The sequence below is a fragment of the Mauremys reevesii genome, linkage group 5 (genome assembly GCF_016161935.1).
Source record: "Mauremys reevesii isolate NIE-2019 linkage group 5, ASM1616193v1, whole genome shotgun sequence".
NCBI lineage: Eukaryota > Metazoa > Chordata > Testudines > Geoemydidae > Mauremys > Mauremys reevesii.
Genome location: NC_052627.1, coordinates 139038612 through 139061789, shown reverse-complemented (window position 1 = coordinate 139061789; position 23178 = coordinate 139038612). Strand labels below are relative to the sequence as shown.

At 49.6% G+C, this 23178-nt stretch overlaps 4 long non-coding RNA genes across 5 annotated transcripts; 3 read left to right on the top strand and 1 right to left on the bottom strand.

Moving 5' to 3' along the window:
* The first annotated feature begins 206 nt into the window (after positions 1-206).
* LOC120406364 lies at positions 207-2820 on the top strand. The gene is made up of 3 exons (XR_005599237.1): positions 207-612; positions 737-992; positions 2714-2820. It is a non-coding gene; the product is annotated as an uncharacterized LOC120406364 (long non-coding RNA).
* A 3894-nt stretch (positions 2821-6714) lies between these two features.
* LOC120406362 lies at positions 6715-7289 on the top strand. The gene is made up of 2 exons (XR_005599234.1): positions 6715-6958; positions 7104-7289. It is a non-coding gene; the product is annotated as an uncharacterized LOC120406362 (long non-coding RNA).
* Positions 7290-9297: 2008 nt separating this feature from the next.
* LOC120406361 lies at positions 9298-9977 on the bottom strand. Its single transcript, XR_005599233.1, has 2 exons — positions 9731-9977; positions 9298-9493 (listed from the first exon to the last, which is right to left on the bottom strand). It is a non-coding gene; the product is annotated as an uncharacterized LOC120406361 (long non-coding RNA).
* Positions 9978-16015: 6038 nt separating this feature from the next.
* On the top strand, positions 16016-21857 carry LOC120406363. 2 transcript variants are annotated; one of them, XR_005599236.1, is made up of 3 exons: positions 16016-16201; positions 17057-17690; positions 21675-21857. It is a non-coding gene; the product is annotated as an uncharacterized LOC120406363 (long non-coding RNA). The 2 variants fall into 2 exon arrangements; XR_005599235.1 differs by having other exon boundaries at positions 16017-16201; positions 17057-17626.
* The last annotated feature ends 1321 nt before the right edge of the window (positions 21858-23178 follow it).

The window sequence follows — 23178 nt, the reverse complement described above, 5'->3', positions numbered from 1 at the left end:
GAGTTCCTGCCGAGGCCAGGCCTGTGCCCCTTGCTAGCTGCCTGTATGGGACACTGACAGTCTGGTCGGTGTGGGCTGGCCTGTCTGGGGTCTGCCCCGGCTTTGCTTCCTGTGTGATCTGCTGCCCTTTGCTCTTTCCTGGGCCCATTTTTCAGGGCTAGATTGAGCCAGGGCCTGAGCTGCACAGATCCCAGGCAGCCCTGGCAGGCACGGTGCCCTCGTGTGACTCCTTGGAATCACGATTCCTCCCTGTGCTGTTGGGCTGGTCCGTTCCTCTATGGCTTGGAATCGGTGCCTTAGAAGGGAAGAAATCCAAGGGCTGCTGTGTGCCCCGGAGTCCAGCAGCAGCTGCCAAGCTGCCATCCAGCCCGCGAGCCCCACACCCCCTTTGTGACGTCACAAGCGGACAGCGGAGCCACCAGTTTGCTGGGTGGCAGGCCCAGGGATCCACGTAGCTGGGAGCACCTCGCAGGCTTTAGGGTATTTCTCTACCCAGCGCCTGGGAGGCAGGGCAGGGCTGAGTGACTGGCCCAAGGTCACACAGGGAGACTGGGGCAGAGCAGGGAACAGAACCGGGGATTCCCCTGGAACCAGGCTACAATCCCCCATCTTGTAAGTGTGACCTACAGTCTTTCCTCCCTTGCAATTGGCTGGGTTAAAACACGTTGATCAAATGGGCCAAGTGACCCACGTCGGCCTGCATAGCTGACCTGTCCTTATACTTGTTTTCTTCCAGATCCCTGATAGAGATATTGACCAGCACGGGGCTGAGAACAGATCCCTGCAGCCCCCCCCCCAGAAACACCCCCAGCGGCCCAGGGCCCTAGGCTAGACCTAGGGTCAGTTCTCAGCTCTATCCTGGCCTCCCTTGGGGACCTCATGTGAGTCTGTGGGCTCAGTTCCCACCTGCCCAGGATAGCACCTATCTGCCGCACGGGGGTTGGGCGAGAAATGTTACAGCTTGGTGGGTGCTTGGATCAGTGACGGGCCCTGTAAGTACCTACGAGAGATGCTGATTCCCCATTTACAATTCTTTGCTTCCCATGTATCCGATAACCAGTGTTTAGTCCATCTGACCTGGGCTGCGTTGGTTTTTCACAGCCCTTATTTTTTATTTAACCAGAATGTCACACGGGAGAAATGCCTTACAGAGTGTGCATGGTGTCTGCACAGTTACTTTTATGAACCAAGCTTGTGATCTTGTCCAAAAATTAATACGTTTGTGTGATGAGACCTATTTTCCATAAAACTATGAACTGATGTAATGCGCCTAAATTCAAATCTGTTTTACTGACACAAGACATTTCATTCTAGAAGCTAGTCAGGTCAGGTTGGTCCCCTGTAGCAGGTGGCTCCAAGGATCAGTTAGGGGGTGCAAGGAGGGCTGCTGGATATTGTGTGCGTAGCAGTCTTCCCTCTGCTGAACCCCCTCACCACACCAGCAGAAAAAAAAATCACACTCCAGAAATGGATCATAGGATGGGGGAAAGAAAGCCCAGGGGTGACAGCAACATTGTGAGGGAATGCTCATTACTCTACTACTTGGAAGATGCTCAGAACATCATGGCAGAGAAGGGACTACGTTAATGGGCAGTGAGTGGCCTGATGTGAGATGGTCACATAACACAAGAATCAGGGATCACCCAATGAAATTAACAGGCAGCAGGTTTAAAACAAACAAAAGGAAGTATTTCTTAACACAATATAGTGTCAACCTGTGGAACTCCTTGCCAGAGGAAGTTGTGAGGCCAAAGCTATAACTAGGGGTCAAAAAAGAACTAGGTAATTTCCTGGAGGATAGATCCATCAATGACTATTAGCCAGGATGGTCAGGGATGTAAAAACATATTCTGTGTGTCCCTAGCCTCTGTTTGCCTAAGCCAGGAGAGGATCATAGAATCATAGAATTCAAGATCAGAAGGGACCATTATGATCATCTAGTCTGACCTCTTGCAAGATGCAGGCCACATAAGCCGATCCACCCACTCCTGAACTAATTCTCTCCCTTGACACTGCTGTTGAATGCTCCAAATCATGATTTAAAGACTTCAAGTAGCAGATAATCCACCAGCAAGCGACCCCTGCCCCATGCTTCGGAGGAAGGCGAAAAACCTCCAGGGCCACTGCCAATCTACCCTGGAGGAAAATTCCTTTCCGACCCCACATATGGCGATCAGCTGAACCCCGAGCATGCGGGCAAGACTCTCCAGCCAGACCCTCTGGAAAAGGCTAACAATATCCTATCATTGACCCTTTGTACTAATTACCAGTGTGGCACGTTATTGACCTATTGACTAAACCCGTTATCCTATCATACCATCCCCTCCATAAACTTATCCAGCTTAATCTTAAAGTCATGGAGGTCCTTCGCCCCCACTGTTTCCCTCGGTAGGCTGTTCCAGAACTGCACTCCTCTGATGGTTAAGGATGACAGGGGATGGATCACCTGATGATTGCCAGCTCTGTTCATTCCCTCTGGGGCACCTGGCACTGGCCACTGTGGGAAGACAGGACCCTGGCTAGATGGACCTTTGGTCTGACCCAGTCTGGCCTTTCTTACGTTGTGATGGGAGCAACGCTAAGGAAAATCATATGCTGGGCTGTGTTGTTGGATGACACCCAAATGAACCCACGCCCCTGGGTGCACAAGACACCCCCCTGGGTGTGGACTCCTGGGGGGGAATTTCACCAACCTGCTTGTTTGGAACTTTAGGGGACTGAATGGAAAGAGTCACTGGCTGGCTCCAGAGGAGAGAAGATGCCGCGTCATGGAGAGGGCTGGGAAGCTAGACTGTAGTCAGGAAGGGAGGCACTTCTCAGGTTAGATTTCCCCTCTGGCAGTCAGGAGGAGATGGTCACTGAGTGCCAGCTATGCTCCTGTTACGCTCACTCTGGTTAAACAAAAGTTCAGTGGCGGTCCAAGCACCCCCAATATGCAGGTGTGCGGAGAGAATGACCCAGCAGTCCTGGTGTGCAACAAGTGGTGTGTCCTGGAAGGGCCAGGCCCTGACAGTCATCAACACTGACGTGTCATTAATAAAGCAAGTGGCAGGGCGGGTAATTGTGGTTGCGCAACAATCCCGCAACTCTGCTGCATCATTGGACTCTGGTGGTAATTGCCCAAGTTCCATTAACAATCACGGGGATATTTCCGAGCACCATCTACCTGGCGCTTGCCCCAAGCTTGCACGCCGATCTACCATCTCAACAGGGAGCTCTTCCCCCACCACTGAAGGGCATCTGTGTCTATAGTGAAAAACAACAGGGATCACACACACAGAGAGAACGTAATTACCCAGCTCAGAAACTGTTACGTCCCAGTCCTGCACTGTGACCTCTAGGGGCTCTGCAGCTTTGGGTTTCGCTCTTGTGAAAAGTGGGAGGAGTCCTGTAGTCACATGGTCACAACCCCGCTTTTATGGAGCACCTCCCCCCAAAGTCATCACCCTCCGTGCTGCAGCCCACACTAAGGTGACATTAATACCCAGTATCAGAGGGGGAGCCGTGTTAGTCTGGATCTGTAAAAGCAGCAAAGAGTCTTGTGGCACCTTATAGACTAACAGACGTTTTGGAGCATGAGCTTTCGTGGGTGAATACCCACTTCGTCGGATGCCTGTAGTGGAAATTTCCAGGGGCAGGTATATATAAGCAAGCAAGATCTGTCTGTACTTGTGCAAGTTTCTTCATGAGGTTGATGGATTTCCACTCCATATGGCTAAATGCAGCGCCTTGCATGGTGTCAAGAGTGTTAATACCCAGTTCATTGGTCTCATATGCTCAGTGCAACAACTAGAGTTATTTCTTCTGCGCATTGGGCAAAGATTTTGGAGTTTTTCCCATCTCTGGTCATTTCTATCACTAGTGCGGTTTGATGGCCGGCCATGATCCCACGTTTCCCTTGTGTGGTCATTTCAATAGACAGGGGTTTTTGATGGCTGTACATGGTCAAAACGTCAGGGTTCTCTCTAAATGGTCACTTCAGCTGAGAGACCCCATGCAGAACACAGTGTGGTCTCTCAAAGGTGAGTGACAGGGCGCTGTCCGACACACGAATCCGCCTCTTCATATACAGGTCAGAATGGCCAGTTCAGCTCAGACACCCCAGCGCTCTCCACCGAGAAGGGCAGTGGGGGGTGCGCCAGGGACTGAGAGCTTGGGAGCCAAAACCATGCCAGGAAATGGCAAGCATGCGATGCAGCTGCAGTGCACAGGGGTGTGGTGAGGCCGGGCAGTGGGAGGAACGAAGGCGATGAGGAAGGAAGGTGTCCTTTCTTCTCAGATGTCTGTCCCAGCCCCAGACTGTTTCATGTTTCCAGACACACTCCAAAGCCAAATGAACAGATTGCTACAAACCAGGCTATATTGCTTGGGCAGGGTTTTCATACGAGCCCTTCAAAAGACATAGGTACTGAGAAAGTTCTGTTCAAGTTGCATATACAGAATGATGAGATGACTGGTTCCGTGGATATGGGGAAAGCGGTGGATGTGATCGATCTTGACTTTAGCAAAGCTTTTGATACGGTCTCCCAGAGTATTCTTGCCAGCAAGTTAAAGAAGTATGGGCTGGATGAATGGACTGTAAGGTGGATAGAAAGCTGGCTAGATTGTCGGGCTCAACGGGTAGTGATCAACGGCTTCATGTCTAGTTGGCAGCCAGTATCAAGCCGGGTGCCCCAAGGGTCGGTCCTGGGGCCGGTTTTGTTCAACATCTTTATTAGTGATCTGGATGATGGGATGAATTTTACCCTCAGCAAATTCACAGATGACACTAAGCTGGGGGGAGAAGTAGATAAGCTGGAGGGTAGGGATAGAGTGATCTAGACAAATTGGAGGATTGGGCCAAAAGAAACCTGATGAGGTTTAACAAGGACAAGTGCAGAGTCCTGCACTTAGGACAGAAGAATCCCATGCACTGCTACAGGCTGGGGTCCAACTGGCTAAGTGGCAGAAAAGGACCTGGGGATTACAGTGGATGAGAAGCTGGATAGGAGTCAGCAGTGTGCTCTTATTGCCAAGGAGGCCAACGGCACATTGGGCTGTATTAGAAGGTGCATTGCCAGCAGAATGAGGGAAGTGATTTCCCCCTCTATTTGGCACTTGTGAGACCACATCTGGAGTATTGTGTCCAGTTTTGGGCCCCCCACTACAGAAAGGATATGAACAAATTGGAGAGAGTCCAGCGGAGGGCAATGAAAATGATCAGGGGGCTGGAGCACATGACTTACGAGGAGAGGCTGAGGGAACTGGGATTGTTTAGTCTGCAGAAGAGAAGAGTGAGGGGGGATTTGATAGCTGCCTTCAACTACCTGAAGGGGGTTCCAAAGAGGATGGAGCTCAGCTGTTCTCAGTGGTGGCAGATGACAGAACAAGGAGCAATGGTCTCAAGTTGCAGTGGGGGAGGTTTAGGTTGGATATTAGAAAACACTATAGGAAACCTCTCTAACCACTCAGTGACAGACTTGAAGGTGGCAATTTTACAACAAAAAAACTTCAAAAACAGACTCTGAAAAGAGACTGCTGAACTTGAATTAATATGCAAATTAGATACAATTAACTTAGGTTTGAACAGAGACTGGGAATGGTTGGGTCATTACACTAATTGAATCTATTTCCCCATGTTAAGTATCCTCACACTTTCTATGGCTTATCTCGCTTATCACTTCAGAAGTTTTTTTTCTCCTGCTGATGATAGCTCATCTCAATTGATTGGCCTCTTCCAGTTGGTAAGGCTACTTCCACCTTTTCATGTTCTCTGTATGTATAAATATCTTCTTGCTGAATGTTCCAGTCTATGCATCCCATGAAGAGGGCTGTAGCCCACGAAAGCTAATGCTCAAATAAATGTGTTAGTCTCTAAGATGCCACAAGGACTCCTGTTCTTTTTGTGGATACAGACTAACACGGCTGCTACTGAAAACTATCTCACTAGGCGGGTGGTGAAGCACTGGAATGGGTTCCCTAGGGAGGTGGTGGAATCTCCTTCCTTAGAGGTTTTTAAGGTCAGGCTTGACAAAGCCCTGGCTGGGATGATTTAGTTGGGTTTGGTCCTGCTTTGAGCAGGGGGGTGGACTAGATGCCTCCTGAGGTCCCTTCCAGCCCTGATGTTCTATGGTTCCCTGCTCTGCCTTGCCAAGGGGAACACTCCCAACCCACAGCCCCTGCACAGCAGATCCTACAGCCCGCCGGAGCCAGCCTGCCTACGCCTGGGGTCACGAAGCTGGGGTCAGAGGTTACTGGTTAAATATGAGGGCCCCAAAGTGGCCTCTAATTCTGAGCAGCAACGAGTCCTGTGGCACCTTATAGACTAACAGACGTATTGGAGCATGAGCTTTCGTGGGTGAATACCCACTTCGTCGGATGCATGCAAGTATTCACCCATGAAAGCTCATGCTCCAATACATCTGTTAGTCTATAAGGTGCCACACGACTCTTTGCTGCTTTTACAGATCCAGACTAACACGGCTCCCCCCTCTGATACTCTAATTTTGAGGTGTCCAACTTCAGTCTCCTAAGAACTGATTCCCAGAAGTGCTTGGCACTTCGCTCTCCAGTTGAAATCAGAGCCTGGAGACACCCAACATTACAGACACTTTTAAAAGTTTAGGCCTCAGCACTGAGACCTGGTGACTGCTAAGGTTAGTTTCATGTTCATGTATGGTCATTGCCATATATGGAAGATGCTAATTCAAACCCACTGTGATGCACAAGGAGTCCTGCTTGTCAGTCTCTCTAACAACAGACCAGCTGTGATTCACCTCCCCAGCTCGGTCAGATCATCATCTAATGTAACAGGCCGACGGGTTCAACCCAGTGGCTCTACCTGCCAGAGCCTGAAAAGGGACAATGTCCAGATACATACGTGACGTCAGCTCTTGCAGGCGAAGGCGGCCTCGGAGAAGAGCCAGGCCTAGCAGGAGGAGGAGACCCAGGAGGAGGAGAAGGAGACGCACGAGGAGAGGTGAAGTTCCTGTTTGAAGTTACTGCAAATGAACTGGGGAAAGGCGTGTACGTTGCAGGTGCTGAACAAGGGCGCCTGGAGCAGGGTTCTGCCCAGGAGTATTCGGGCTGGCCTGCACTCATCCCCTTCTCTCGTCTCTCCCCAGGCAGACGCTCTTACACTACCGGAGGAGTATGGTTTTCTGAAGCCGTAGCTGTGTCCACGCCTCCTGCTCCTGAGAACGAGCAGCCACCCCATCACAAAACCAAACCAACAGGAGAACTGGGCAACCTGGCAAAACCCAAGAGAACTGGCAGCGGGAGCTGCTGATCAATAAATCAGCTCAATGCAATTCTGGCTGGGACGTTTTCTTGTTGTCCATCTACAGACTTCCCCTCTAGGGTTCTTTATTAAACCCTGTCAAGGTTCCTTCCCCACTCTGAACTTTAGGGTACAGATGTGGGGACCTGCATGGACACTTCTAAGCTTAATTACAAGCTTAGATCCGGTAACGCTGCCACCAGCCAGAATTCCAGTGTCTGGCACACTCCCTGTCCCCCCAAAACTTTCCCCTCCCTGGATAGCCTTGAGGCTTTTCCACCAAGTCCCTGGTGATACCGATCCAACCCCTTGGATCTTAACACAAGGAGAAATTAACCATTCCCCCCTCCTTTCCCCCACCAACTCCTGGTGAGTCCAGATCCAATTCCCTGGGATCTTAAAACAAGAAAGAAAAAAAAATCAATCAGGTTCTTAAAAAGAAAACTTTTAATTAAAGAAAAAGAAAGGTAAAAATCATCTCTGTAAAATCAGGATGGAAAATACTTTACAGGGGAATCAGATTCTTATGACCCAGAGGAACCCCCCCTCTAGCCTTAGGTTCAAAGTTACAGCAAACAGAGGTAAAGTCCTCTCAGCAAAAAGGAACATTTACAAGTTGAGAAAACAAAAAGAAGACTAACCCGCCTGGCCTGGCTGTTACGTACAAGTTTGAAACATGAGAGACTGATGCAGAAAGATTTGGAGAGCCTGGATTGATGTCTGGTCCCTCTCAGTCCCGAGAACGAACAACCCCCAAACAAAAGACTTCCCTCCACCAAGATTTGAAAGTATCTTGTCCCCTTATTGGTCCTCTGGTCAGGTGTCAGCCAGGTTTACTGAGCTTCTTAACCCTTTACAGGTAAAAGAGACATTAACCCTTAACTATCTGTTTATGACAAACCCACTCAGTCTTTCAGATTTCCAATGAATCTTTATGGGTAATAGGATTAACGGTTTGTTTTAATTTGATGGCTGGAGAAAATCCCTTACAAGGAGGGACTTAAAAGAGCTCATTTGGTTCAGTTGATCAAACAGGCGATTGAGCACTTTCCTGGGGAGAAAATACCAGGCACAAAGGGCTCCCTAGCTTCGCAGGGAAATGCAGAACAAGAATGGCAGCTTTAACAGTGAGGGTGAGTAACCTTCAGACCCTAAGTTCTGCCTTCCATGGGATGATATCTTGAGCTCGCTAGTGATTTTAGCTTCACAATTCCCATGTGGGGCAAGTAAAGAATCTGACTATGACCTCGATCCTGCAAACACTGAGTCGTTGCCACTGAGTTCAGGCCTATCTGGTCCCCATGGATTATGATGGACCCTAGAGGGGATCCATCTCGTAACCCAGAAGGGCCTCCCCAGCTTCAGAAGGGAAGGACCGGGAAAAAAACCACAGATCAACTAAGTCCAGGGGATGATAATGTTTAGAATCATGGTTTCTAGGGAGATGCTGAGCAGAGAGACCCAGTCAGTCCCCACTGATCCTTGAAAGAGTCAAGGGATCCAGTGGGTGCCGGCCAGAGGAACTCGACCCAGAGACACAAGTGGACAAATGCACAAAATTGAGCCTCACAATCACAGATGCAAGGAACATCCCAATCCAACTCCCTCCTCGATTGATATGTCACCAGCTGGGGCCACTGAGCTCAACTGGGGCCTCAGGGGTAAATCCACTAAAGACTGTGAGGTGCTCAGGTACCTGTCTTAGGTACTTCAATGGCCCCCATCCCCACAGTGGGTACCTGGTAGGGAGGAGGCAGAATGAGAAGGGACTGGTAGGGAGCTAGTCTGCACCAGTGGGAGATGGAATGATTTAACTGGACTTCCCAGGGGAACTCAAAATATTCAGTTCATTTAAATGAACAGAATCATGTTCCTGGGGGATCTTTGCACTAACTCAGAGCAACATGAAAGATAAATTTGTCCCAAGCTTCCCGGTTTGTTCTCAAGTATATTTTTAACCACCAGGCTGTGTCACTTGGACATTTGAGCAGGTTCTGTGTGGGCCCAAGGACGGTGACAAATAACAACGGCAGCGAGAGCAGGGATGCAGCTGCAGGTTTAATGAGGGCTCGGGCCTTGCTCCGTTGCTAGGAGGGCTCCTGGATCCTGGAAAGTCAGTCCATTGCCTTGGTGGGGACGCCGCAGGCACCGCTGCCACGTTCCAGGGCCGGAGAAGAGGCGTCGCCGCGGGTTATCTCTTTTTCCGGTAGTAGCACACCGTGTGGGTGGTGAACACTAGGAAAGAAGATGGAGTGAAGGAGGACCAGGGCCTCTTTCCTGCTCCCGAGTTTATAATTCTAACTGAAACCAGGAAGGGGACAAACCAGGGAAATTAAACCAGGTCCCTGGGAACTATTTTCTCAGCCAAGGGTTTGGCAAGTAGCCTGCTGTGATCTAGACTATCTTCAGCCCCGCCCTCTCCCAGCACTCCCAGCTACAACCAACCGCTTCAATCCGCTCCGGTCCCCTTACCTCTCCTCTGCCGCCTCCTCCCCCCACGCTTGGCTCGCCTTCTCCTCCCCCCATGCCCCCTTCTCTTGTTCCTCCTGGTCGCAGGCACGCAGGGGCATCTCGCCATTGCCTTGGGCCTGGGGTGGTATCAAAACTGCAGGGAAAGGAGCATCCCCTGTAGGCTCTGCCAGGCCACTTCTTTTCTGGTGCTGACCCTGAGCTCAGAAGAGGCGCTTCAGCTGGCCTGTATTTAAAGGGGCAGCAGTGACACGACAATGGCTCCAGCACCCCGGGTCATTTCAACATGACCATATAAGGCAGAGACAACCTCTGGGATCCGTAGCCAGCAGAGACATGGTCAAGGCTCAGATTTTACTTTAGGAAGTGGCCTGGATGAGGTGAGGAACGGGGACTTCACCCTTCCCACAGGTTTCCAAACAAATATCCCGGAGTCTGGCATCTGTACACCGTGTATCTGTCTACCTCGGGTATTTATCTGGCCCCAGTATCGGAGCGCCTCACAAGCTGTAATGTATTTACCCTCACAAGACCCTTGTGAGGCAGGGCCGGGCTACTTGTATCTGGGGCCAAGAGAGGTGAAGGGCCAGATCTAGAAGGCTTTTAGGCACCTAAAGAGGCAGAAAGAGCCCGGGTGAGGTTTTCAAAATCCCCTAGGTAAGAAAACAAGAACAGCCAGACTGGGTCAGACCAAAGGCCCATCTATCCCAGTGGCAGATGGGGAGTCCCATCCAATTTTTCTTTGGTAGTGGAGCCTGGGAATGGATGCCTTTCTTTCTGATAGATCCAGCTTGGTATCATCCACAAACTTTATAAGTGTACCCTCAATGCCATTATCTAAATCAGAGGTCGGCAACCTTTCCGAAGTGCTGTGCCGAGTCTTCATTTATTCACTCCAATTTAAGGTTTCGCGTGCCAGTCATACATTGTAACGTTTTTAGAAGGTCTCTTTCTATAAGTCTATAATATAGAACTAAACTATTGTTGTATGTAAAGTAAATAAGGTTTTTAAAATGTTGAAGAAGTTTCATTTAAAATTAAATTAAAATGCAGAGCCCCTCAGACCAGTGGTCAGGACCCAGGCAGTGTGAGTGCCACTGAAAATCAGCTCATGTGCCGCCTTTGGCATGCGTGCCATAGGTTGCCTACCCCTGATCTAAATCATTGATGAAGATATTGGACAGAACCAGACCCAGAACTGATCCCTGTGGGACCTCACTCCTTATGCCCTTCTAGCATGACTGTGAACCACTAATAACTACTCTCTGGGAACAATTTTCCAACCAGTTTTGCATCTGCCTTATAGTAGCTCCATCTAGGTTGCATTTCCCTAGTTTATTTATGAGCAGGTCCTGCAAGACAGTATCAAAAAAGTATCAGTCGAGATATACCACGTCTACTGCTTCCCCCCATCCACAAGGCTTGTTACCCTGTCAAAGAAAGCTGTCAGGTTGGTTTGACACGATTTGTTCTTGACACATCCATGCTGACTGTTACTTAGCACCTTATTATCTTCTAGATGTTTGTAAATTGATTGCTTAATTATTTGCTCCATTATCTTTCCAGGTACATAAATTAAACTGACTGGTCTGTAATTCCCCGGGTTGTCCTTATTTCCCTTTTTATAGATGGGCACTAGATTTGCCACTGTCCAGTCTTCTGGAATCTCTCCCATCTTCCATGACTTTTCACAACTAATCGCTAATGGCTCAGACATCTTCTCAGTCAGCTCCTTGAGTATTCTAGGGTGCATTTCATCAGGCCCTGGTGACTTGAAGACATCTATTTTGTCTAAGTAATTTTTAACTTGTTCTTTCCCTATTTTAGCCTCTGATCCTACCTGATTGTCACTGGCATTCACTATGTTAGACGTCCAATCACCACCAAGCTTCTTGATGGAAACCGAAACGAAGAAGTCATTAAGCACCTCTGCCATTTCCACACTCTCTCTTTTTTGATTTTTAGGTCGTTGAAGAATGAAGTTCTCCTGGTTAAGCCAGGGTGGTGTCTTGTCACACTTCCTATCTTTCCTACGCAGTGAGATAGTTTGCTCTTGTGCCCCTAATAATGTCTCTTTGAAAAACTGTCAATTGTTTTTCCCCTTAGACTTGCTTCCCATGGGATCTTACTTACCAACTCCCCGAGTTTGCTAAAGGTGCCTCCTTGAAATCCATTGTCTTTATTTTGCTGTTCTCCCTCCTACCATCCCTTAGGAATCATGAACTCTGCCATTTCATGATCCCTTTCACCCAAGCTGTCTTCCACTTTCAAGTTCTCAACCAGTTCCTCCTTATTTGTCAAAATGAAACCTAGAACAGCCTCTCCACTAGTAGCTTTCTCCACCTTCTGAAATAAAAACTTGTTGGATAATCTGTGCCTTGCTGTGTTATTTTCCCAACAGATGCCTGGGTAGTTGAAGTCCCCCATCACCACTAAGTCCTGAGCTTGGGATGATTTTGTTAGTTTTTTAAAAAAAGCCTCATCCACCTCTTCTTCCTGGTTAGGTGGTCGGTAGTAGACCTACCCTTGGCAATGGTGCACCTGGTGCTGGAATGCTGTGTCCAGTTCTGGTGTCCACAGTTCAACAAGGCGGTTGATAAATTGCAGGGCTCAGAGAAAAGCCACAAGAATGATCAAAGGATTGGAAAACATGCTGACGAGTTGACCAAAGTCTATAAGTACCTACAGAGGGAATAAATATCTGATAATGGGCTCTTCAATCTAGCAGAGAACTATCTCCAGTGTCTGGAAGTTGAAACTAGACAAATTCAGATCAGAATAAGATGTAAATTTTAACCATGAGAGTCATTAACCACCATAACAATTTCCCAAGGGCCGTGGTGGATTCTCCATCACTGGCAATTTTTAAATCAAGATGGGATGTTTTTGTAAAAGCTCTGCTCTAGTTTAAACCAGAATTAATTCAAGGAAGCACCATGGTCTGGGTTATGCAGGAGGTCAGATTAGATATCAATGTGGTCCCTTCTAGCCTTAGACTCTATGAATCTAAACATTTCCCCCGTTCGTCTTTTCCACATCATTGCATTAAACTCTGGGCTTCCATCATGTACTGGAGCCCATAGTTATAGTCAAGCTTGTTTGAAATTAATTTTTTGAGGAACAGTTTGTCTCCTGAATTTTTTTGTTCCTTTCAAAGAGAAATAACATGTTAAAAAAATTCTTTTTGATGCTGTACCAGATGTCTAAAGTCCAAAGTAGTCTGTCTTAATACTGATTCTTGGGTGAAACTTTAAATATATGTTTTTTAGCTAGTGGCTGCAAATTTAGTATACAATCTAAACTAGTTAGGTTGGCATGAAATGTATATTATGGTCTAAAGTACAGTCAGGTGGACATGCTCACTGACTTTGCATGCTACAAATAAACAGTAGCTCTTAACTGATACAAAATTATCTTCCCTTGCCAATAACGTTTTTTGTTCAACACAATGGCATATAATTTTAATAAGAAATTAATCTAAAATAGCACATGACAGACCAAGAGAGATGGGGTAACAAAACTTGGTTTTTAGAAAAGTGTGTAGTTTTTGAATTAACTATGGGTTGAAAATATACATGTACAAAGATAAAAAAACAGAGCAAAGTCATGTACTTGAGAGGCCTAGTGTGGGAACTTCCTTCTGTTTTCATTTTAGTTATAGGAAAACCAATAATTAACCTTTACAATGAACAAAACAATGTTGTTTTTGATGGATATTTAAAATAACATCTGTCAACACAAAAATCAGTAGGTAGATTTTGAGTAGATCTGGTGCAACAGATGTGTTTTAAAAATTGGATTTAGAGTAATTTTTAGCTGTAATTCATCAGAACTGAAAATTTACGCACCAGCAGTGTGGATAAACTTTGTGACTTTGTCCTTGCCTGTTCAAAGGATTTAATCACTTGCATGGAGAATTGATTTTCATAGGAACTTTTATATTTACCTCTAACTGTCAGGGTGGTTAAACACTGGAATAAATTGCCTAGGGAGGTTGTGGAATCTCCATCTCTGGAGATATTTAAGAGCAGGTTAGATAAATGTCTATCCGGGATGGTCTAGACAGTATTTGGTCCTGCCATGAGGGCAGGGGACTGACTCAATGACCTCTCGAGGTCCCTTCCAGTCCTAGAATCTATGAATTGATGAATCTATATCCTACCAATAAAAGATGAGGGGGTGGTCCCAGAGAAGTCAATGGCAAAGCTCCCATAGCCATTAATGAGGCCAGGATTTCAGCTGGGTCTGTTCTCACTTACCTCTCGTCAGTGTCATTATTCGAGGCAGACTGCGCCTGCCTGTTCTAGCTAGCCAACAAGCACAGGACAAGGGCCCGCGGCGCACCAGAAGCATGGATCCAGACCACCTCGGGTCCTGGCAGGCTCTCCCAAGGGCTAGCAGGGTCTCCCGTTGGTGCCCTGGCGTATTCTGCCTGCAGGTTCGCTGCCTGTGGCATCCTTTCACACTCCCTGGCCTCATGCCCGTGCTATGGGGCGGGTTCAGAGAGGTTCTTGTTTGGGAGTCGGGCTCTGATGGGAAAGAGGCCGCCTGATTCTCACCAGGCACGAAGGCAGTGAGGTCACTTGCTGTGGGACCCGTACGTCTCCAGCGTACCCCGCGCCTTGCAATCGTCACTGGGAGCGCCCGTGCTGCAGGCAGTCTTCAACAGGCAACCCACATTCTGCCCCCCAACCTCCTCCTCCCTGATCACTACCGCTGCGATTCTTTCACCGAGGTCGTGGAAGTCAAGGATCCCACGACTTTCTGTGATTTCTGCAGCGGCTGGTGCGGCTGACTTCAGGGCCAGCGGCTTGAGTGCCCAACGACCAGCCGCACCGGCTGCTGCTGAAGCAACCGGGGGCCAGCTGGCTCTGGGGACTGCCCAAGCAGTGGCCAGTGCAGCTGGTCCCAGGGACTGCCCGAGCAGTGGTCCCGGGAGCTGCCCTGGGGCCAGCCACCCCAGCTGCTGCTCGAGCGGCCCTGGGCAGCTGGCTCTGGGGAGTGCTGCGCCCAGTATGGCTGGTGCCAGGGACTGCCCAAGCAGTGGTCCCGGGAGCTGCCCTGGAGCCAGCCACCCCAGCTGCTGCTCGAGCGGCCCCAGGCAGCTGGCTCTGGGGAGTGCTGCGCCCAGTGTGGCTGGTGCCAGGGAGCGGCAGAGCAGCAGCAGTTCCGGGGTGGCTGGAGCAGTGGCCCAGTACCCAGAGGCCAACTGGAGAGCGGTCCCTGGGGGGCAGTCAACTCCCAGCACTGGAGCAGGGCCCCCCCCCCCCAGCAGGGCCCCCCGGAGCAGCGGGGGCCCCAGAAGTAGAGATTTAGTCGGCGTATTTTTTGTAAAAGTGATGAACAGGTCAGGGACCACGACTTTTACCAAAATACCCGTGAGTAAATCCTAGCCTGCCTGAGCACGGGGATCACGGGTAAGGCGTGACACTCACAGCGACACGTGCCCACAGGAGGAACACATGTTTGACCCCAGAGGCAGGTTCAGTCTAGCAGAGGAAGGTCTAATGGACCCCAGGGCTGGAAGTTGAAGCTAGACCCACTCAGACTGGGAATAAGGGGTAAATGTTAGCTGTGAGGGTAACCAGCCACTGGAACCATCGACCCAGGGGCAGGGGCGGGATTCTCCATCACAGGCAAATTTTCAATCCAGACTGGCTGTTTTTCTAAAGGATCTGCTCGAGTTCAAGCAGATGTTAATTCAGGGACGTTCTGGCCTGCGTTCTCCAGGAGGTCAGACTAGGTGAGCACAGTGGGTCCTTCTTGCTTTGGAATCTGTGACTTTACGGCCCGTTATCCATAACTGCCCACTGCGGGTTGCTTTTCACCGTGGGATTTGAACAGGACACGTCCAGCTGGGATCACCTAGATTCATAGATTGCAAGGCCAGAAGGGACCACTGTGACCATCTAGTCTGACCCCCTGTACGGCACAGGCCGGAGACCTCCCCGAAACGATTCCTTTTGATCTACAGCCGAGCTTTTACAAAACAGCCAATCTGGATTTAAAGTTTGCCGGTGACAAAGACTGCCCCGCGCCCCTGGGGACAATTACTTCACATTTACTTTGGTTCTGCCCTGTGCAGCATACAGACGGTAGGAAGGAGGGTCCAGCGACCAGGCATAGGGGTGGAAGTCAAGGAACATCTCCTGCCAACTCATTCAGCATGCCCCCTGCATGCCTGAGAGAGAGAGGAAACCCCTCCCCCTCCATTGCAGCAATCTGTGCGTCGTAGGAGCCCGTCTCACCACCGGGTCATTTGTGACATCAGAACCAGACAAGAGGGTCACCAGCTCACTGTGACTCAGTGACCGAGCTGCCACACTCCCACCTCGCTGGCTGACAGTGGCGGCTGGGAAGCCCCGGGCGAGACGCTGCTTCTGTCCAGCCGGATGAAGTCCTGAGGGCTAGAGCAGGTGCAGGGGACGTGACATGAGGAAACGCTGAGATGTGAATGTTTGGCCCAAACGGGAGGTGAGGGCCGTTTTCCTGACTCTGTGCTCTAGCTCATGTGTACTGGGCAGAGGTGCGACATGCTTCTGACTGTCTGCACGTGATCAGCTCCCCCTCCTCCATCTGTCACCCCAGGGGCTGCTCATCTGCTTAGGTGGCCCACTCTCTGGGGCAGCGATTGAGTTTGCCTCCATGTTATCACAACACCCAGCACAAGGGAGTGTGAGAGGGAGGATGGGAAAGGCGTTAGGACACTCGCGGGGGACTCAGGAGAGCTAGATTCTGTTCCTGGCCCTGCCACAGACTCCCGGTGTGATCTTGGAGAAGTCACTTGGGGCGTGTCTACATGGGGACATCTGGGGCAATTAATCCAAATTAACTGAAGGTGTGATTTTGATGTGAATTAGTTAAACTGTATTAAATCCCTGTTTGAACACCCTCTTTCAGAATTAAAGTGGCCTTCACTCTGAGAGTGAATTAAACTACGCCAAATTAATGCCACCTCAGTTTTGAATAACAGTGTCCACACAAGGATTTAATGTGGTTTAAATAATCCACTTCAAATTCGCTCCTTGAGTTAATTCGGGTGGCTCTTTCTGGGTGTCTCCATGTTGACAAGCCCGTGTCTTTCAGTTCCCTGTCTGAACAATGGGAATAGTAGCACTTCCCTACTGCACAGTGGTGGTGTGAGGAGAAATGGTGCGATTCAGAGCGGGGGCCTATGTACCTGGATACACAGCATGCTGGTGTGCTGGTCCTGATCCAGGCCCCGGGTGCTGCAGCAATACAAACACTGCATCGTAACGCTACATGATCAGTGCGCAGGAAACGAGACATTTCCTCCTGAGCACAGCTTTGTTCCCCGTCGCTGTGTAGGCCTCACCCCAGCTCAGCCTTCAAAGGGAGAGCAGGATACCCGAGGAGAGGCGCCGGCCGAGCGGGGCCCTGTAACATGCATCCCACCGTCAGCGATCTCCTCCGCGGGCTCAAGAGGCTGCTCTGCTTCCTTGCCTTCGTCATCTATATTGCTGCCCTGGGAGATGCCTTTTACTACTTCCTCATTTTCCTGATGGTCCCTGGCGTTGCCTTATACGAACACGTGTTACCAGCCTTGCTGCTTTTCCTCCAAACCCTGACGCCGGTCGCAGACGTCCTCTTCCACGATGTGCTTCGGGCTCTGGCCGTCTTCCTCGTCTCCCTGTCTCTCCCTGTCTCCCTCTTCTTGGGATTGAAGCTCATACTGCTGCCTTTTTACCTCCGGTTCGCGCGGCTTGTTTTCTGAGCGGCTGCGGCTCAACAGAGCAGTCAGGCCTTTCGTTGTGCGTGCCCTGCGCAGAGGGCAGGGGAAGTCAGAAACCTCCCAGAGGGATCCAAACAACCTCACGTTACCTAAAGAGCAACTCCTCAGCCACGCCAGTGTCGTGAGCCCAGTCGTCCCTCTGGCAGGTACGTGGCTGCTGACACCCGCACGGAGTCTCCTGTCCTACCCTCGCTCTGTGAGCCGAGCCAGGTACATTCCTCTTAAGGAAGAGCTTTGCCTACAAGGCTTTTCTACTCGCCATCTTGTCACTGCTCCTCCTGCCAGTCCAGTCTCCTCCAGACACACAGTTCTGCCATGCAATTACCACTGAGCAACTCTGCCACCCAGCAGGCTCCTGACATCCAGCCTGCGGCAAGTGCGGAGGAATAAGCATGTGCTAGTCTTGGCTGTGCGTGCCAGGGGATGGCAGACATAGAGTCTGGAAGTCTGGGGAGCTGACCAAGCAGCCGCTGCGCTTCAGTACATCATGGTGGAGGGGATCAGGCTCTGGGACAATCATCTAGAGATGCTTAGGCAAATGCAGGTCCCTAGGAGAGACTGCCAAACCTTCCTCCTTGGAATGGCCTTTCCTCCACAAGCATCACACCCACAACCATCCTTCCCCCCAAATCCCAACCGACCGCCCCTCAAAAAATAAAATAACCCTGCCCCAAGCAGAGATTTTACCCGCAAAAGGAAAAGTTGTCAGAGATGCCATGAAATCCACAATGGACTTTGCTTTTGCTCTTGGTTTCATGAGGTAGGAGCCCAGATACAACGGTGTCCTACAAAAGTGAAACCTGGTCAAATTACAAAGGATGAATGTAACCAAACACCACAGGTCGGTAGGGGCAAAATTAGAAAGGCCAAGGCACAAAATGAGATTAAACTATCTAGGGACATAAAAGGTAACAAGAAAACATTCTACAGATACATTAGAAGCAAGAGGAAGACCGAGGACAGGGTGGGCCCGTTACTCAATGAGGGGGGAAAGACAATAATAGAAAATGTGGACATGGCAGAGGTGCTAAATGACTTTTTCATTCCATTTTTCACCAAAAAGGTTAGTGCAATTGGACGTCTAACTTAACGAATGCCAGTGAAAATGAGGTAAAATCAGAGGCTAAAATAGGGAAAGAACAAGTTAAAAATTACTCAGACATGTTAGATGTCTTCAAGTCACCAGAGCCTAATGAAATACATCCCAGAATACTCAAGGAGCTGACTGGGGAGATGTCTGAGCCATTAATGATGATCTTTGAAAGTCATGGAAGATGGGAGAGATTCCAGAAGACTGGAAAAGGGCAAATCTAGTGCCAATCTATTAAAAGGGGAATAAGGACAACCCGGGGAATTACAGACCAGTCAGTTTAACCTTCTGTACCTGGAAAGACAATGGAGCAAACAATTAAGCAATCAATTTACAAACACCTAAAAGATAATGAGGTGCTACGTAACAGCCAGCATGGATTTGTCAAGAACAAAAATGATACACACATATAGACAGCATAATTATAACCAGCAAACCATAACCTGGTCTTAGACACCTCATTTGACCCCTTTATACAAGATTTGGTGCCACTACAGAACTTTGGTTGCAACCATGTTCTATATGGTCCCAGTTCAAATCAATAACGTGACAGGGTCGGGAAGGAATTTTCCTCCAGGGCAGATTGGCAGAGGCCCTGGGGGGTTTTCGCCTTCCTCTGCAGCATGGAGCATGGGTCACTTGCTGGCGGATTCTCTGCACCTTGAAGTCTTTAAGCCATGATTTGAGGACTTAAATAGCTCAGACATAGGTTAGGGGTTTATTACAGGAGTGGGTGGGTGAGATTCTGTGGCCTGCCTTGTGCAGGAGGTCAGACTAGATGATCATAGTGGTCCCTTCTGACCTTAAAGTCTATGACCCTATAACAAATCATGTCAAACCAACCTAATAGCTTTCTTTGACAGAGTGTAACATGCCTTGTGGATGCGGGGGGAAGTGGTAGATGTGGTATATCTTGACTTTAGGAAGGCTTTTGATACTGTCTCGCATGACTGTCTCATAAACAAACTAGGGAAATACAACCTAGATGGAGCTACTATAAGGAGGTTGCATAACTGGTTGGAAAACTGTTCCCAGAGAGTAATCATCAGTTGTTCACAGTCAAGCTGGAATGGCATATGTCATGGAGTCCAGCAGGCATAAACTCTGGGTCTGGTTCTGTTCAATAGCTTCATCAATGATTTAGATAATGGCATAGAGAGGACACTTATACAGTTTGTGGATGATACCAAGCTGGGAGGGGTTGCCAGTCATTTGGAGGATAGGATTAAAATTCAAAATGATCTGGACAAACTGGAGAAATGGTCTGAGGTAAACAGGATGAAATTCAATAAGGACAAATGCAAAGTGCTCCACTTACGGAGGAACAATTAGTTGCACACATACAAAAGGGGAAATGATTGCCTAGGAAGGAGCACTGTGGAAAGAGATCTGGGGGCCATAGTGGATCACAAGCTAAATATGAGTCAACAGTGTAATGCTGTTGGGAAAAAAAATCAAAGATTATTCTGGGTTGTATTAGCAGGAGTCAGGTTTCAGAGTAGCAGCCGTGTTAGTCTGTATCCGCAAAAAGAACAGGAGTACTTGTGGCACCTTAGAGACTAACAAATTTATTTGAGCATAAACTTTCATGGGCTACAGCCCACTTCTCGGGATGCATAGAATGGAACATACAGCAAGGAGATATTTACACATACAGAGAACATGAAAAGGTGGGAGTTGTTCTCTGTATGTGTATATATATCTCCTTTCTATATGTTCCATTCTGTGCATCCCATGAAGTGGGCTCTAGCCCTTGAAAGCTTATGCTCAAATAAATGTGTTAGTCTCTACAGTGTCACAAGTGCCCCTGTTCTATTAGCAGGAGTGTTGTAAGTAAGAAACAAGAAGTAATTCTTCTGCTGTACTCCACGCTGATCAGGCCTGAACTGGCGTATTGGGTCCAGTTCTGGGCACCACATTTCAGGAAAGAGAAAGTCCAGAGAAGAGCAACACAAATGATGAAAGATCTAGAAAACATGATCTATGAGAGAAGATTGAAAAAATTGGGTTTGTTATTCTGGAGAAGAGAAGACTGAGAGGGGACATGAGGACAGTTTTCAAGTACATAAAAGGTTGTTACAAGGAGGAGCGTGAAAAATTGTTCTTGTTAACTTCCCAAGAAGCAATGGGCTTAAATTACAGCAAGGGAGGTTTAGGTTGGACATTAGGAAAAACTTCCTAACTGTCAGGGTGGTTAAGCACTGGAATGAATTGCCTAGGGAGGTTGTGGAATGTCCCCCATTGGAGATGTTTAAGAGCAGGTTGAACAAACACTTGTCAGGGAGGGTCTAGATAATTAGTCCTGCCAGGAGTGCAGGGGGCTGGACTAGGTGACCTCTCGAGGTCCCTTCCAGGCCTAGGATTCTATGATGGGCAGCAGTAGGAACTCTTACGACTGAGAGGTCCTTTGCCAGGAGACAGCAAGGTACCCTGCGAATTGCCTTGGGGCAGGGCTTACACTTGTTACCTCCTCCGTTTAGCGCCTTCCAGCTCACTTGCACAACCTGCTAGCCAGCGCACGCATGGCCCTGGAGACCATGGCAGAGTCTCAGCGCCTGGGGTGACAGACTGGGGCTCGTAGGGCTCCCGCTACAGTACTGAAAACAGCTGTGCAGACACGGCCCAAGCTCCAGCCCGCGCCCAAACACCTGCCCCACTATTTACAGCACTGCAGTGAGAGCGCTGTGAGCCTGGGGCCACGGGCTGCCGCTTGCTGTGCGGAAGTGACCTTCGCGGAGGGGAGGTATGTCAATCTACTGAGCGGTTCTGCGCCACTGAATTCCTCTCTCTGACTTCAGGTGTTTGCACAGACCCTTGCGAGAGACAACAGCTGGATTGTCTAGAGCAGGGGGAGTCAATTACTTTTTGTCAAGGTCCAAATTTCTTGGTCAAATTATAGCCAAGGCCCAGACTCTGGAGAAAATAATCATAAAAAACAACAACAAACAAACACAACAACAACAACAAGTAAATAAAAAGGTATCGGGGTCTGTTTGAAAGCATCAGGTGGTCCGGATTTGGCCTGCGATCTGCCTCCTCACTGCCCCTGGTCTATAGGAACATGAAAACTATCACAGGAATGGTAATTCTCTTTCTCTTCGTAGGAATCCAGTCTTTACACACACAATTAAGAGTTTCGAGTTTCCTTGTACTGAAGAACACTCCAAAGATGAACCAGGACAGCCCAGCAGCTCCAATGGACCCTAGCTAGGCTGACATCACACACTAAAGGCTGATTATTTCCCTTTAAAATAAAGAATATAACAGGGGGCCTGACCCCTAACGTATTTACACCCTACAAATCCCTACGGGGATTGGGACGTCTGACAACGTTACCGGCTTTCGCGCAGACTCCTCCTGGGCACTCTACTTCGTGGTTGTATCATCACGCTGGTCTGCAGCCCCTCTCTCTCCAGGACCCGCAGTGTCCTCATCCTGACCCACCGTTCCCTGCCTCCGGGCTAGCAAAGCCCCTTCTCCCTAGCACTCCTAGGCAGCCTTCTCTCTCGCTGCCCCACGGTGCCACTCCCCCAGGGGCTGGCAGGGGAACCCACCCTCTCCTCCAGGTCCCAGCTCAGCAGTTCTGGGCTTTCCTCTCCCAGCCCTCACTGCTTCCTACCCCACCTGGTCCCCCCCACTTGCTGGCCAAACCCACTGCCTGCCTTCCTACGGCCTTTACTGCTCACAACTCCTGGGCTTCCTGCAGGCCCCTCTAGTTCCTGCCCAGCTGAACCTGCTTCCCATTCGTTCCCTGCTCCCTGCCTCCCCCTTCCAGCCCTGTGCGGGTGGGGTGGGCACCTCATCACGCTCCCTTAGGCTGCCTTCTGAATGTGTCCCTCAGGCCTGCTGGCGCTTAGTCCAGCCAGGCCGGGGCTTGTAACGTTGGGACTGGAGTGCCCTGATCGCGTTGCTGCGGGTGGTCTGGCTGGATGTTTGAACAGAGGCGTTGGAGCCAGAACACATTTTCATGATTATATATTATTTGTAGCACCTAGGAGCCCCCGTCAGGGACCCGTGTGCAAACACAGACCAAAGAGATGGTCCCGGAGCTGACTGTGATTTGGGTGGGGGGGTCTTTGCTGCTGCTTTTCAGACGGTCGCCCTTTCCCTGTCTCCAGGCCTAGCAGGGAGCTGGCGATTGGTTTGCCTTCGGGTTTATTAGCTTTCCCTCCCCTGGAGTATATTTGGCTGCTTGGTTCCTTTATCCATGTCACTGCTTTGTTTAGAAAAGGGGGTTTCCAGAGGCACAAATGGGGTTAGGGACTCAGCCTCCCTGGTCTTTCCCCAGGAGCTGCGTGCGCCGCCTCACCAGCCTCGGTGCCTTTGAAAACCTCCCCCGATCTATTTGCACAGCACGTAGCTGTCGTGGATCAGGTGCTTAGACAGGGAAGAAATCCAAGTGCTGCTGTGTGTCCTGGACCCCAGCAGCAGCTGCTCAGCTGCCTTCCAGCCTGTGAGCCCCACACCCCGTTTGTGACATCACAAGCAGGCAGCGTAGCCAGCAGCTGGCCGTGTCGCAGGCACAGGGCGGCCGAGCTCAGAGCCCGGCGGCAGAGGAGCCATGTGGGAGGTGATGTTTTCACCCAGCGTGAGGAAGAACTGAGTGCG